General features: G+C 33.3%; 1 pseudogene across 1 annotated transcript; it reads right to left on the reverse strand.

The window, feature by feature from the left end:
* Positions 1–411: 411 nt before the first annotated feature.
* On the reverse strand, positions 412–11,438 carry LOC111282804 (uncharacterized; annotated as a pseudogene). Its single transcript, XR_016329283.1, has 12 exons — positions 11,188–11,438; positions 9,999–10,428; positions 9,816–9,907; positions 9,597–9,732; positions 9,326–9,422; positions 9,156–9,222; positions 7,967–8,065; positions 7,428–7,517; positions 6,930–6,993; positions 5,940–6,087; positions 1,120–1,221; positions 412–1,014 (listed from the first exon to the last, which is right to left on the reverse strand). The product of XR_016329283.1 is annotated as an uncharacterized LOC111282804 (transcript).
* Positions 11,439–14,933: the final 3,495 nt, after the last annotated feature.

Below are 14,933 nucleotides of genomic sequence, written 5' to 3' on the forward strand. Positions count from 1 at the left end.
ACAAAGTGTACAACATTTGTATTGAAATTTTGGAAGGCAATCAAATGTGAAAACGATTACTTACCAATTTGAGACTCAAATTATAGTAAAATTAAGATTTACTACTTAAAAATAAATAAATTAGCAATTAAATGCTTTAACTTCCATTTCTTTAGGTAGACTTTGGAGTTTGATAACTCTATTAGTCAAATGCAAACACATTCGTCACATCCCCTATTTGATTAACAAGTTAATTTCCATTGTGAAGTAGAAACTCTTCAGTCTTTCAAACAAACAAAAATACAAAATATTAACAAAAGCAAAATTCAATTACTTAATTATAAAATCTTAAACTTTAAATACCAAATCAAAATCTTAATCATAGTCGTAACACCAAAAAATTTAATAATTAATAATTATGTTCAAGTAAAGAAAGGAAAAAGGCAGAAAAAAAATGCCATTCATTATGAGGCAAATGCACACGTTAAATTAAACAAAAATCAAAGACTAGACACCAAAACAAAAACGCATATATTTATCAGGATATGGACAGAACAATTCGTCTTCCACCATCGGTCAATTTACAGGCAATATGAGCTTGAACATGGCCTTATTACAGCATATTTATGAGGTAAAAACATGGAAGGGGAAAAAAGATATTGTGAAAAGAATATGAAAAAGAAAAGCTTGAAGTCGATGGACCTATGCTACACACAACAATTGGGGAAGTAAACCTACTTTTCAGTTCTGTATTTTGTGGCTGGCTGGCCTTGTATCTCTTCTATACAAAAATTATCATTATGAACTATTTTTGATTCATGCCAATGTGGCCCAACCGTACATTCTCATTCCATGAGGGATCCAGTGGAGGTAGTTGATATTCATCGGGTTATCATTATGAATTATTTTTGATTCATGCCAATGTGGCCCAATCGTACATTCTCATTCCATGAGGGATCCACTGGAGGTAGTTGATATTCATCAGGTTTCAATGCTAAAGCAAAATCTGGTAAAGTTGGAGCTGTCTCCATGATTCTGAATAACATTACCAATACCCAGGTTATTGTATCCTTGTCAATCCTCGTTTTAATTAACCAAAAGAATGACGGTCAAAATTAGAAATAGAAACCATGCACTTACTTTTCATGAGAGTAGAGGTCACGGTTTATCCGCACCTTGCTAGAAGTGTCTTTTGGAATTTTCTTAGATAGATACTTCTGGGTCCCCCAAAGTGGTGGATTTCTGCACCAAAAAACAAGAATCTTTAGCAAGTATATTACAAGTCAGCACGACCTACTGGTAGAGAAAATCTACTAGCAATAAACTTCAAATTACTAGAACAAAACGAAAGTTTGTCAGTATTTAGCAAAAAGAGATCAATTCCAAACAAACCAAGCCTGTAAGGAAATCATGTCGGCAAGATTAGTTTACCAAATCCAAGAGATGGATCATAAGGACCAGTCAAGAATGTATCCAAAATACATCTCTAACTTCCATAGGCGGAGCTACAAAGGGTCCAGTGGGGGCTTGAGCCCCTGCTGAGATTAAAATATTTTCGAAATTATGTGTGTTTTACATTAAATTCAAAGAGTGTTCATTGGTCCATTTTATTTAGTGTTGAGACTAACATTGATTCCATTAGTTCACACAGCAAGTCTACCACAATAAAAAAAAAGAATTTTCGCCAATGAATATCTTGAAGACTCATTTGCATAATTGAATGAGAGATTAGTGTTTGAATGATAAGTTAGTTGTGTACATTGAAAAAGGTGTATTTAAAAGTATTTATAACAAAACTACTGTGCAACGTTTTCAAAATATGAAATCGTGTTAAGGACAATAGTAAAATTTTTAACAATTATGATTGAATATGAAAGCTTTAGTTTTTTTATTACTAATATTATCATTATTATTGTTGTTATTGTTGTTTTTTTTTTATATAATTTAGTACCTTTGAACTAAACTCCAATAAATAAAATTTGACTCCACCACTGTGTAGTCTCCCATAAGCAGAAAAATCAACATACATCTCTAGTATGTGGTTAATGGGAAAATTACAATAACAACTAATTGTATTTTGTTTCCAATGAAAGTGAGCTAGCAAATCTTATTATCTAATAACACCATCGTGCTGTCAATTAATTCTTCTCCAGATAAAATTTTCAACGCAGACCAAGATTCTAAGCACTAGGCAAACCAGTTCAGCCCAATCTCAAAAGGTTTGGGACAGAATTCCTCCTCAAAAAATGTTGAGGGCAAAGATTTGATAAATGAAATGTAGCTAAAGTACATTATGTGCAAGTAGAAATTAATGACACACTATAGCAGTGTTATTAAATAAAAAAATGTTCTCATATCAGACAAATTTTAGTGTAAAAATGACAATTATAAAATGAGGAAATGGGAGACGCCAGTTTTCACATGTAAATGTAAGGGAGGAAAAAGTAGGAACAACAAAAGAGTTTGTTACCAAGTTGAATAAGACATCAACTAAAATTTCAAAATTTTAAAATATAACAGTGAATTTGTGTGATAGCAGTGCATCTACTGGCAGATATTACTATAAATTCATAATTCAGTAAGAATACTGAACATATCAGTTTATGCATCTTTTTATGAGATTATTTACTTTATACTAAAAAGGTAAGCAATGTCCACTGAAGACATTAATTTGTGCTACAATCTTAAGCAGAATTACCAAGAATAAGAGTTTGGCTCATAGCACCTGAGAAAGGCATATCATCATTAGAACTTATGAAAGGGAGCACTACTAAGAATGATTTTTTGTCTTTTGATACCAACAGTTCTAGAGCCTATTTGGCCAAACCATAGCTGCAAGAAAAAGTATTTTTGGAGTAGATCTCTCAAGAAGTTTTGTCAAATTGAATTTATTTGAAATAACAGAAAGAATATTGTCTATTTAAAATTTTATCAAAGTTTTCTATAAGCTTTCATTATAGCCTTTCCTAAGAGCACCGATATAGCTTCCAGTTTTATAGCTCTCAAAAGCTCATAAATTGTTTTCTCATAACCCTGTTTTGATCTAGCTTCTGCTTTTTTGAGTAAAGAAAGCTGGGTCAAATAGCAGCAACTGGTCCTAATCATTTAGTGGCTCTCAGTTAAGTGTTTTCCATACCATACTAAAGGTCAAATGCCTTCACAGGCCCAGAACAAGCTTAACTTCTGGAGCAGGACATTGGGGAACACTAGATAGAGATTTCCAAATAGAGGAAACATAGAATATCCTGAGAATAATTACCTTGGAAAGGAAAATACCGACAACCATAATTATGCTGATGGGTGATTTGATGTTGAAGATGGATTAGAGGATGATATTGAATATGAGAATGAGAAAACAGAAAGTGATCCTACAAGAGTGAATAAAGACATAGAACTTATTGAGTGCATAAGTGCATTCTCTTTTCAGAGTTCTAGAGGGGGGTGGGGGGGGGGGGGGGGAATTAGCTGGTACTTGTGATTGAAATTAGTTGTTGCTGGGTTTGATCATAATTTTGCACATAGATAGAGTTCAATTGATTGCTCATTCGGTAATCAGCCCCAAATCCAGTTTGATTTTATTCTCCTACATAACACTTATCTTTTGATCCTCAAAAATTCTTTACCAAACACACTGGGTATTATGGTGTAGAGAGGAGCCATGGATCTTACATAGATTGTGTATTAGAGTTAGTCTTGGAATGTTCACACTACTTTCAATATGTGAAGCACCTTTTATGGATAAATTGTGAGGCTCAACAAAATCAAAACAGATAATACCTCACAAGTTAGTATAGACCGTGACATTTTATATCAGAACCAGCTCTAGGGTCCTAGTAATATGCCACCAAGGATGGTAGGGTATCGTTGGAGAGAGACAGGATGTTATGGTCTTAGTAATATGCCACCAAGGATAATGGGTCAACATTGGAGTGGAGAAGGATGTTATGGTCCTAAAGAGGAGCCATGAATCCCTCGTCAACCGTGTACTAGAGTTAGTTTTGGTATATAAGTATTTATACCAACTTCAATTTGTGAGGTTGGCCATTGTTGGAGTGAGGGGAAGATGTCATGATCTTAAAAAAGAACCATGAATCCCTCATCACTTGTGTACTAGAGTTGATCTTGAGATATAAGTATTCACACTATCTTCTAACCTTGGTTATGTACTAAGGTTGGTCTTAAATATAAGTGCCATTTGTGAGGGCTCTATGTACTAGGGTTGGTTTTGGATAAAAGTGTACACGTCATCTTCAATTTGTGAATCTCTTTTTGTAGGACAAAACTAAAATCAAATCAAATGTTTTGTGAGGTTTAGAGGGACCAAAGCAGATAATACTTGGTATAGACCATGGGATTATACAAATGTGCTTGATAGGACTAAGGAACTTTTGCTACTAAGGATGAACTGGTTTGCATCCCTCTTGAATATTTTATTGATGATAAATTACGTCGTTGGGGAGCTTTTGAGCCTTTTTCTTTTTTTGGGATAATTATTTTTCTTGAACCTTTTGTTTTATTTCCAAGTCTTCCCACTAACACTTTTATGGTGACAATGACTCTTGATGATCAAACTGTCACTTCATTATCCTGAAAACCAATATTTCAAATTGAACTGAGGGTTGAACAAATGAGGGTCTTGATTCTTAGTCCAACCAGTTAAGCCAGCTGTTCTAATTAAAGGTGGTGTTATGTTAAAAGAAACAATTTTCGTATTAGATAAATAGATGCAGTCAATACTTAACAAAACCATGCACTTGGCTCAAAGGTATGGTCAGTATATGGAAAGCTAAGAGGTCAAAGATTCAAATTTCACCACTTACAAAAATATATAAAAATTAAATAATGGAATAAATGTTAAAAACTAGTTTAATTGCTACCTGGTCCGATCTAATCTGGTTCATTAAAAGGTTGATCAATCTTTGACCGATTCAATATATTGCCAGTTCAATGACCCTTTATTATCAAATAGGCTAGTAGTTCTTGGTTGAACTGGTCCAATTTTAAAACACTGCTGAATACTGTCACCATATCTACATAATTGGAAAGGTTGTCTATTTTGCAGACCTTCTGACGAAGGATGTTTGCATTTAACCATCTAGAGTTGAGTTCTTTCAACCAAGGATGAATGCGGGACAATCACCTATGAATTTTCTAAATTGCACAAAAGTTTTATGCAATAGCCATTTTCTACTTTACTTTCAGATTTCACCCTTTAAAAGGTAAAGGTTGGCCCATCTAAAGAAATGTTTTCATATAAATCGGTTAATATTTCAATAAAGGATAATATTGGAAAAATGACAACCACTTTGGGAAAGTGGACACTATTTTGAGACATCCTAAAATACTAAGATACACATTCAATTTTAAAGGAGTAGCGGCTAAAGGTACTTTATATTAATTAGTTAGTTCTCTACCAATTAATAGCATTAAGTAGCACATAATACATTGTTATTCTCAAGTTTAGTATCTAATTGATTATTATTTGAGAATTCTCTCCCTCTGACTTTTTCCTTTGTTTCCAATAGTTCTTCATTTCCACCTAGATCCTTGATTTTCATCTTATCTTCCTACTCTTTGTCTCCCTCCCTCGCCCCTGTTTCTCTCTCTTTCCTCCTACCATGCCACAAGGATGGGTAGCAGAGATCTTAGGGCTTAGGCTAGCCGGGGATGTGCATAAAACTGCTGCTCCTACAGAGACACAGATAGGGTTATAGTTCCCTTGCCACCTTCCTATCCAGCTCCTGCTCCTACAAAGCTAAAATTACCTCAGTGCCATAGCCTAAGAACATGTATAGATGCTTCAGAAAAAAACAAAAAAAAAACGAAGAAAAAAAAAGAGAAAGAAAAAGACCACTTAGAGGATAAATATAATTTACCACAAAAGACCAATTAGCCATCCAAAAAGCTAAAGGGAGAACGATTGCAAAATGTAAATCACCAAAGGATCCAACATAAATTACCTGGACAAAGGATGAGTTGCATTAAACACCTCACAAACCTTCTTACTTTCTTTGAAATATTCATCAGCAGCTTGCAAAGCAGCTATAGGCATACCATGGGATTTCTCTGTATTACCCTCATCAAGGATCAAACCATGATAGTAATACGCTGCAGCCCGTATTTGTATAAATTAATAAATATAATTAAATTACTACATTAGCCAAGAAATCCAACGTCAAGATAGTCATCAATACTAGTACCATATGTTAGTAGCAAATGCAACCATGTTCGGTGCATTATTAAAGTCTAAAAAGTCTATTTAGCACAGCAAGGTTGGCTCAAACCTACAAAAGTTCCAGTAAACAAGAGAGAAATTTTGCATATATAGTCCATCTATTGCCCTTGACTGGCTAAACTCTAATTAAAAGGCAATGAAGGTTTCCAAAATTCATTCCATTTTATCTTGCAGTGAGTAGCTGGATCTGAAGTAGACTCATTAAGAATACAACTGTCAGTTCCTGAAAAGAAAAAAAAATTATTACTACTTTGAGGAAAGAAAGATTTATACTCAATTCAGTAAACAATTCTAAAAGCAAATTATTGAAAAGTCAGTCTCTGCTGATCTGTAAACCATTACACAATTCAAAGATCCTACATGTAAGCCACAAGCTAGTCTAACTAACCGTACTATTCTTAGAGTCAAAATTCAGGATCTTTACCCAATAGTAACCCTCATTAGAGGTCAAATGAAGTACATAAAACTTTGAAATTTCTAGTTTCCACTCAATTACCTAGGATTTATATAGAATATCAGCAATTCAAACACAATAACCATTTCAGTAATTCGAAATTTAGAAAACAGCAAAAAAAAAAAAAAAAAAAACTTCCCTTTACCAGGATGCCCATCCCAAAAATAACATCTATGTCTGATTACATTATTCCAATACAAAAGGAACATCATAAGGTTCTTTAGGTCAAGTAGCTGAAGAGTTTGGACATAAATCCCATACATGTCAATGTTGAGCCATGTTGAAGCAAATCCACCACCAATAAATGCCGAGTCCAACCAATATACTGTTATCCAATTCAAATCCCACCAATAAAAATGCAGCACCTATTACCATGTTTCAACTAATTCACAAACTAAACTCAAATAGCCATCTCAAGATTTTCCTTGTTGCATTGCAGAAAGTTCAAGAAGTTTCATCACTCCCTTAATCAAGGTTGCTTGTCAGCAACCAAACTTATTTTGCAAAAGTACATTAATATATATCACACTGAGGGCCTTGTCTAAGTTTCCTGTTAAATCTCTTTCTTAACTAGAAGTAGAATATAGCTCATCCCTTTGATTGATATTTCTACAATCAGTATATATTGTTATTATTTCTTGAGAGATGCTAATATAAACTAGTATTTAGATTCAAATACACTGGGAGAATATTAACACAACCACGTTTTTGTTCCCATGGCTAAAAAAAAATGAGGAAATGAAAGAAAGGATGATATACCTTAGCTTCAATGTATTTCCACTTTACAAAAAGTAGATGCTTTTCACCCCATACATTTGATAATGGAAGATTCATAATGTTATCTTGAGCCTGTTAAGAAATGGCAGTAAGTATAAATATATGTTTGCAGATCACTAACTACACTGTTATTCAGCAAATAAATGTTCTATTGAGACAAGATGAATGATTCACAAAAAGCTTAGTGAAGGAACAAGACAAACCATGATTTCTGTTGCAAATTAAATAAAATTTCTCAAACCTTGTTATTAAACTATGATAGAAGAAAAAAGATGTCATAAGAGATAATCATTAAGTGCCAAAAGTTGCAAAATAGGTGAAAGGTTATTAGGACACTGTTAATCTCATTCATACAACATTTGCAACAGAGTATCACCAATATAAGACAAGGCCTACACAAACCAAAAATGATACATGCAAATTTGATGAAAAATTAGAAAGCATAATTGAATCCAAGATTTTAAAGGATGTGCTTGGCTGGTCAGAGATCAAAAAAGATAAAACAAAAGATGCATTCATACCTGCTGCCAGTATTTTACCATCTCACATGCAAGCCTTCACTTCACAGTAAGAGTAGCCTTGGTACTATCAATTGCCATTCCAAGCTGGATATCAACACCCTACCACAGATAACAATAACCTTAAACTAAGAGAAGATAAACCATGAGAAGATAAAAAATAACTACATAATGTCTATTCCAATTTGTTCTTACACACACGCACATACCCACACATAAAACTAAAAGAGAAGTGCATAAAGTTTTTAATGGAACATAATGAATGTATTCTTTAACATAATGAAACAATATCACTCCATCTCATTACACTGCATAAAGTTTTTAATGGAACAATAGGAAACACAATGAGCATTCCATAAGATACCCAGAGATGAGAGATTATAGACAGAAGAATAATATCATGCAAAAATGATTATACTTCAAACTACTAGAAGCCCCAAAAATTTCTTATCACAACTGGAAATTCCAACAAAGCCAATCAAAGATGATCCCATGAGCATAATATGATGGTATTCTAAGGTTTTGCTAGTTTGGTGTTGCTCAATAAATTTGCTGATTAGACCGGGACTTTCAGAAATTATGTTAGCTTCTGGTTTAGACACAAACAGCTCAGACGAGTTCAGCCTGGTTATCATGTTATGTTGATAAGTGCTCGTTAAAATATTCTTTATCTCTTCATAATAAGGTTGTTTTGGAGATTTCCAATGATTGCGAATATTAACATGTTGGTACCTATACTGAATCATCGAGTTCAATTCAAGTAGCTTTGAGGTTGGGGGGGGAATACGCAAAAACCAGGTGCTTATTGCTAGGTACTAGATGCAAGGTCTTCCATTTGATTTGAGTACACAAGATTTCATGGCTCCAGGGCTTCAATGGTGTTTTAGCAAACAAGTCATGTTTCCATGAGAATAGCACTTTTATCCCTACATAAGATAAAGTCGTTCACAACAATAACAAACAAAAAAGTAAGCCTTTTATCACTATGTATGGATCATACTGAACCATTATACTTATACTAGATCATATCCTCGAAAAGCTCAACCAAAGCAAGATCCTTTTCACAGTTTATATCTATGTCCTGTTTGGTCTTCCTCTCCATTTCTTGATACAAGCATTGTCTGTTAATCACATCTTCTCACAAGCAACGTGACAGTTCATACCTATATCTATCCAGAGATGAAATTAGTACCTGCCCTAATGCTTGCAAACAAAGTTCTCTAAGAACTCCTTCTGCTAGGTCTACTGGTAAATTTCTCCTACAATCGAAGTATAGATCAATAGATTAGCACTAAATTTGGAAAGCTTGACAGTGATGGTGAAGATAACAAAGTTGACTGCAAGTATTTTGTCCTTATACACCTGAGTTCAGTTGGCAACTGAGGGAGAACATGTCTGACAGCACAATCCAAGTATCCAGCAGCCTTCAATAAAATATCAATAGAAGCCCACTTACTTTCTGTTTATCAAGAGAAAAAGGGAATCATTAGGCCTACGAAAATAATGATTAAAGCAAAGGTAAGAATAAAAATCTAAACTGAGTAGAAAGGATTAACAACTTTAAAAACAAAAGCAATAGCAGCCAGAGAGAGCAATCAGCATTGGAATTTTTTGTTTCTTCACAAATACCTACCTTCTGATACTTTTGGTTGATAACCATCAGCAGAAGTCCTTGGAAGAAGTAATAAGTTGGCTTGTGATAATCATAACATCGCCATCAAATGCAATATTGACAACACCTCATACCAAGTATTAAACATGGCTGTTTCCTGCTAAAAAATTGATTCACATCAAATCTGTATTCCTCAAAGAGTAGAGGACCAAATAAAACATAAAAAGCAAAAAAAGGCACATTGACAATAATAGCCAAAACCTATAGTCAGACCACAGCATCATCCTCCTGATTTACCCAAATAAACTGTACTTTGTACTGTAGCTGGCGCCCTGAATGGTAACAATGGAACATAGTGTTAGACTTCACCTTATACAGCACACTAAACATTTTAAAGAGAATGAAATTTAATAATATGTTTACCATCTGTAACTAATTCCAAAAGCACAGGCAAGTAGTCTTCAAGAACCTGATGAGGATCTGCCAATGTTGAACCCCCTGTAGACCCTTTTTTGAACTGAATTATCAGTAAAAGTGCTTACTACAATCCCTTTAGAAAGAAACCAGTTTTGCCTGAAACAAACGATGCTGTGTAGCAGTTTTCCTCGTTCTTGTAATTGTAGGTCCTTCTTGGCCAGCCATCACAACTATACGAGCTCTCAAGGCAGTAAGGCGTTCCGCTAATGACTTTGACAAGTGACCACTGAGTGATTGAAAGAAATCAACAGATTTGGGAATTTGTAAACCTGGTACATACACAGAAATTTCCCCAATATTTCCTGGCCTCCTCCTATTTCCCCCAGAATCCTTTGGTGTTGAAACCAAACATCCCATATCTTGAGAGCTACTGTATCTGCCAATCCAGGCAAAAAGAAGTCAAATTCCCCAATAAATCGACTTATTTCTTGCATGAAAGAAGGAGTTCTAAAAAGTGTAGCCAATATAACCTACTAAATCATAAAAGTAAGCGAAGAAGTGGAAGGGGCACAGACATGTGTTGCAAAAGAAGCAGATAAGTGTATGCAATATGCAAGCCATAGAGGAAAAACTAATTAAATGTCCAACCAACAAAGCAGAACTAGTAGGTAACTCACGAGTGCCATCAAAGGACTTTAACTACATAGATTTTTTAAGTTTTTAATTAGAAAAAGAAAAAAAAAAAAAGAATAGAAGAGAACGATGGATTTATCAGAAGAAGGAGAAGGGATGGATCAAAACTCCAGTAGTTTCTGCATCCAACAAAACTTAAACCTAAATTTTGAAAAAAAAAAAAAAAAACTAAAAGGAAAGGAGGGGGAATGAATGAAATAGCACAAATAAGCAAAGCAAGTGAATCACAATAAAGGTATGAAACTTGACAATTTTCATTACCCTTTAATATTGTAATAAAAAAAAGTGATAAAATAGTAGATGGGGTTTCCATTGTAAGACAATTTTAGATGCTTTTTCTCGTTTTGCATGGAAAATTCAAAAGAATAATGTGAAAGTGAAGAATTAGGAATTCAATTCACAAGCAGCGTTATTAGTAAGCCATAGCAGAATGAAAAGTAAAGCTTAAACCAGAAAATCAATCATCGAACTGAAAATGAAAAGAAGAGAAGAGAATTCTAACCTTTTGCTTCAGTGATCGAAAGCAGAAAGTTGATCAAACCTGTGGAAAATAAATAAAATAAATAAATAAATAACCTTCGAGCATGCGTCTGACTAAAGAGTTAAAACTCCAAGCCCTAGCAGAAGCATTATTTGCAAGCTATTGAGAGGAAAGGTCAAATTTTCTGATGTGAACTGAAGACAGATAAGGGACGTAGAAATTTAAAATAGAATTAGAATTACAAGGCTCACACTTCACAGCTCCAGTCTATTTCTACGCCAAAATCGAACGTGGACCCTTCACCTTTTGCCTCACAAACAGACAGTTAACTTTTTTTTCTTTTAATTTCACTGGTTATGTGCACGGTTCAAAAATTAAAAAAATATAAATTTGTAAGTTAACCAACAGTTATTTAAATTAGGCACCGAATTTTTAAAACATTTAAATTTAAATTCAATCCATACTAAAAAAAAATGAAAGACTTAAATACTTTTAAATATTTTATTTTATTTTAATTTTTTGATATTTGAGTAACTTCCTTAACTAAATTTCTGTCGGTTAATTCTTGACACCTACTCAATAAAAATTATTTTAGTACAATGAAGCCAAAGTGTTAGAAAAATTAAAGAAGTGAAATTTACAAGTGTTGAGGATGGAAATTTTGCCTTACAAGTGTGCACTTGTTAATAGAAATGAGTGAACAATTGAGATTAAACTCCAAGTTCAACTTAATAAAACTTTTATAGTTAAAAATTCATTTAAGTTATTTTATTTTATTGCAATCAACGGACCTCCAATATTTATTTTTATTAATTTGAAACTTTATTTGGATAAAAAATTAACACTGTCAATTTTTTTACCAAATAAGAAAAAATTTCATATGATATCAATAAAATAGATTGATAACACTTAAAAATATAGTATTTTTACTTATCAAAATGGCTGTTAAAATTTAAAATTTGGTTGATTTTTGGTGCCTTAATGCTTATTTTGTGATTTTTAGGGTTTCAAACTTATAGACTTCATTTTAATGCAATCCATGCATGCAAGCATGCAATAGCATTTATGGCCCTATCTTAAAAACCTATAGCTGAACCACATTGGTCTAAATTCACCAAACCATGTGGCAAAGCTAGTGTTTGAAATGCACAATGACACTCCCTTGACATTTGGCCAAGACACTTGTAAGAGAAGATAATGCAAGTTTGAAAAAGTTTGCCACTTCGAGGATTCCACCACCTTATCATATTCGGCCACACCAATCTTAAGGAAAGTTTCATGTAATTTTAAAGGCACAAGGACTCTCTTATGCTGCTAGTTCAAATCTAAGAAGAAATAAATGATCAATTGAAGACTTTTAAGCCTAGAAGAACACTAAAGGATTTTGGCCAAAGATGTTTGTGTTGGAAAAGGATTCTTTTGTTCATCTCTTTGAAGATTTTCAAGATACATTAAGAGTTTGGATATAAATCATCACTTTGGTTTGAAAATAACCTTAGCCGAATCCAAGAGTGGAGATTTGTCAATATTTAATCAAGCATTGATCAAAGGCTAAGATTGCATCTTAAAGACTTTATTCAACCAAGCATTTCTAAGAAAAAAGAGTCCTATTCGACTGGCCCTCATTAGAAGATGAAGATGAGCTTTATCACTAAGTATTTGAATTTGAATTAAAGTCTTGTAATCCTTACCCCTTAGCTAAATCCCACTCTATAAATAGGAAGGTCATTCACCCATTCCATCATCCTACTTCGTACTTCTCTTCTCTCTTTTAGTTTTTGGTTTTAGTTCTTTTAATTTTTTAGTTTAGTTATTGGCTTATGTGACAAATTGGCTAATAACAAAGCTTTTGTTCTTTATAATTATTTTTCAATCAAAGAAATATTTTTTCAAGATCTCTTTTGCATTACTTTTAGATTTCAAATCTTGTTTTTCCATTCTCTATTTTTGCAAGCATACTTTTTATTTTAAAGTTTGATTCAAGCACTCTTTTACTCTTTATCAGTTTCGACCCTAGTCTTTTTTGATAATTTACTAAAGCTCACTTTTATGCAATCTTTCTTTTTTTTACAAGCATTCAATAATCTTACTTTCTTTGATTTCGAGATTTTAGTTCTTGTTTTTTTGATTTTGTTTATGACTATATTCTTTTACTTCCTAAGTAATAGTTGGAAAAGTCAAGATCCAAGCCTATATTGCTTTCAATCTTTTTTTTTTTTAATTTTCTTTGCAAGCAAAACCTAAGTTTTCACTTATTTAGATATAAGATTCTAAGATCTTGCATTTGGTAAATGTGAACAACCTAACATTACAATCTATAATCCATTGAGAGATAATACTAAAATATTTCCATTATTATTACTTTATTTGTGCACTTGCAGGTTATACGAAAAGCAACAATCAGATTTTTGGTACCATTATTAGGGATTATAGCTGTGTTCTCAATATGAATAAGGATTTCTTAAACTCTTGTAATCTAAACACTTTATTATTGTTGTTTTTAATGCATTTTTTTTTTCTGTTATGTTAGACTTCTATTGCAATAAGGCCAGAACCTTTGGGGATTATGACGAGTTGAGTTTTGAGTATCCCATATCCAACCACCATTCCAAGCTTCTTAACTATAGAGCATTTTTGAAAGGTATGACAAAAACCCACTTGCAACTATATTTCATAACTTGCATTGTTAACTGAATAGGTAGATGCTCTTGAACGAATGCATAATCTTAGATATGTTTAGTTAGTTCAAAGTACATATTATAGAGGTCGTAGTTATGAGATGCTATAGTGATAGGTATCAAGATAACCAATCCAGTATTATTCAAACACCTACACCTAAGATTGGAAGGATTATCCTAGTTATGTATGAGGAAGCAACCAAGAGCCATCATCTATATATACCCCAACCTACCTTTTGAATCATCCATCTTAATAGTACTTTTCTCCACCATACAATCCACCTCAAGAAAAGAAGTTAAATTTGGAGATGTTGACCCAATTAATGCAATCTAACAAAGCAATAATCCAAAGCCAAGCTGCATACATTGAGAACTTGCAAACCCAAATAGGTCAACTAGTTTAAGCCATAGCCAATTGCCCATTAGGAACCTTTTCTCGCAATACTGAGTCAAACCCTAAGAAACAAAGCAATGAATCATGCAATGATATGTACTCTTATAAGGAAAAAAGGATTTATTTTTCTTAAGATAAGGATGACACAATAGATGAGCTCGTAGCGATGAATCTACCTAGTTTCGTGAAAGATCTTGATGAGTATAGTTAAGAGGAAGACTCTAAGGAGGATTTAACTAAGGCGGATAAAATGTTAATACAAGTTGTGAAAGCACCCTTACAAAGTATAGAACCTGAAGTGGAAGGCAATTGTGAAGAAATGGAGGAAAAATATAAGACTAAAAAAGATTCTATAAAAAACCCCCAAGAAGAGGAAACAACCAAAGAATAGCAAAATGATATAGCACCTATTGTGACTGATCAACCCACATTTACTAGGGTGATGGACAAAGAAGTGGTGGAAATGAAAGATCATCTTGATGCAATAAAAGTAGAATCGGCTCTACGATCGAACATTCTTGAAAAATCTAGCATTAGTTCAACTATAGTTAAATGCGAGCCTTATAGTCTGCCTTTGCCAATTTCCTAACCTTATAAAGATATGATTTGGAATTGAATAAAGTAGAGAAGCCTGTTATTAAAGGTTGTTTATTTGAAGACATGTTTGAACTTTTAGAAGCACCCTTTATTAAGCC

The sequence above is a fragment of the Durio zibethinus genome, chromosome 17 (genome assembly GCF_047325235.1).
Source record: "Durio zibethinus cultivar Kanyao isolate XHJ-2024 chromosome 17, ASM4732523v1, whole genome shotgun sequence".
In the NCBI taxonomy this organism is placed as follows: Eukaryota; Viridiplantae; Streptophyta; class Magnoliopsida; order Malvales; family Malvaceae; genus Durio; species Durio zibethinus.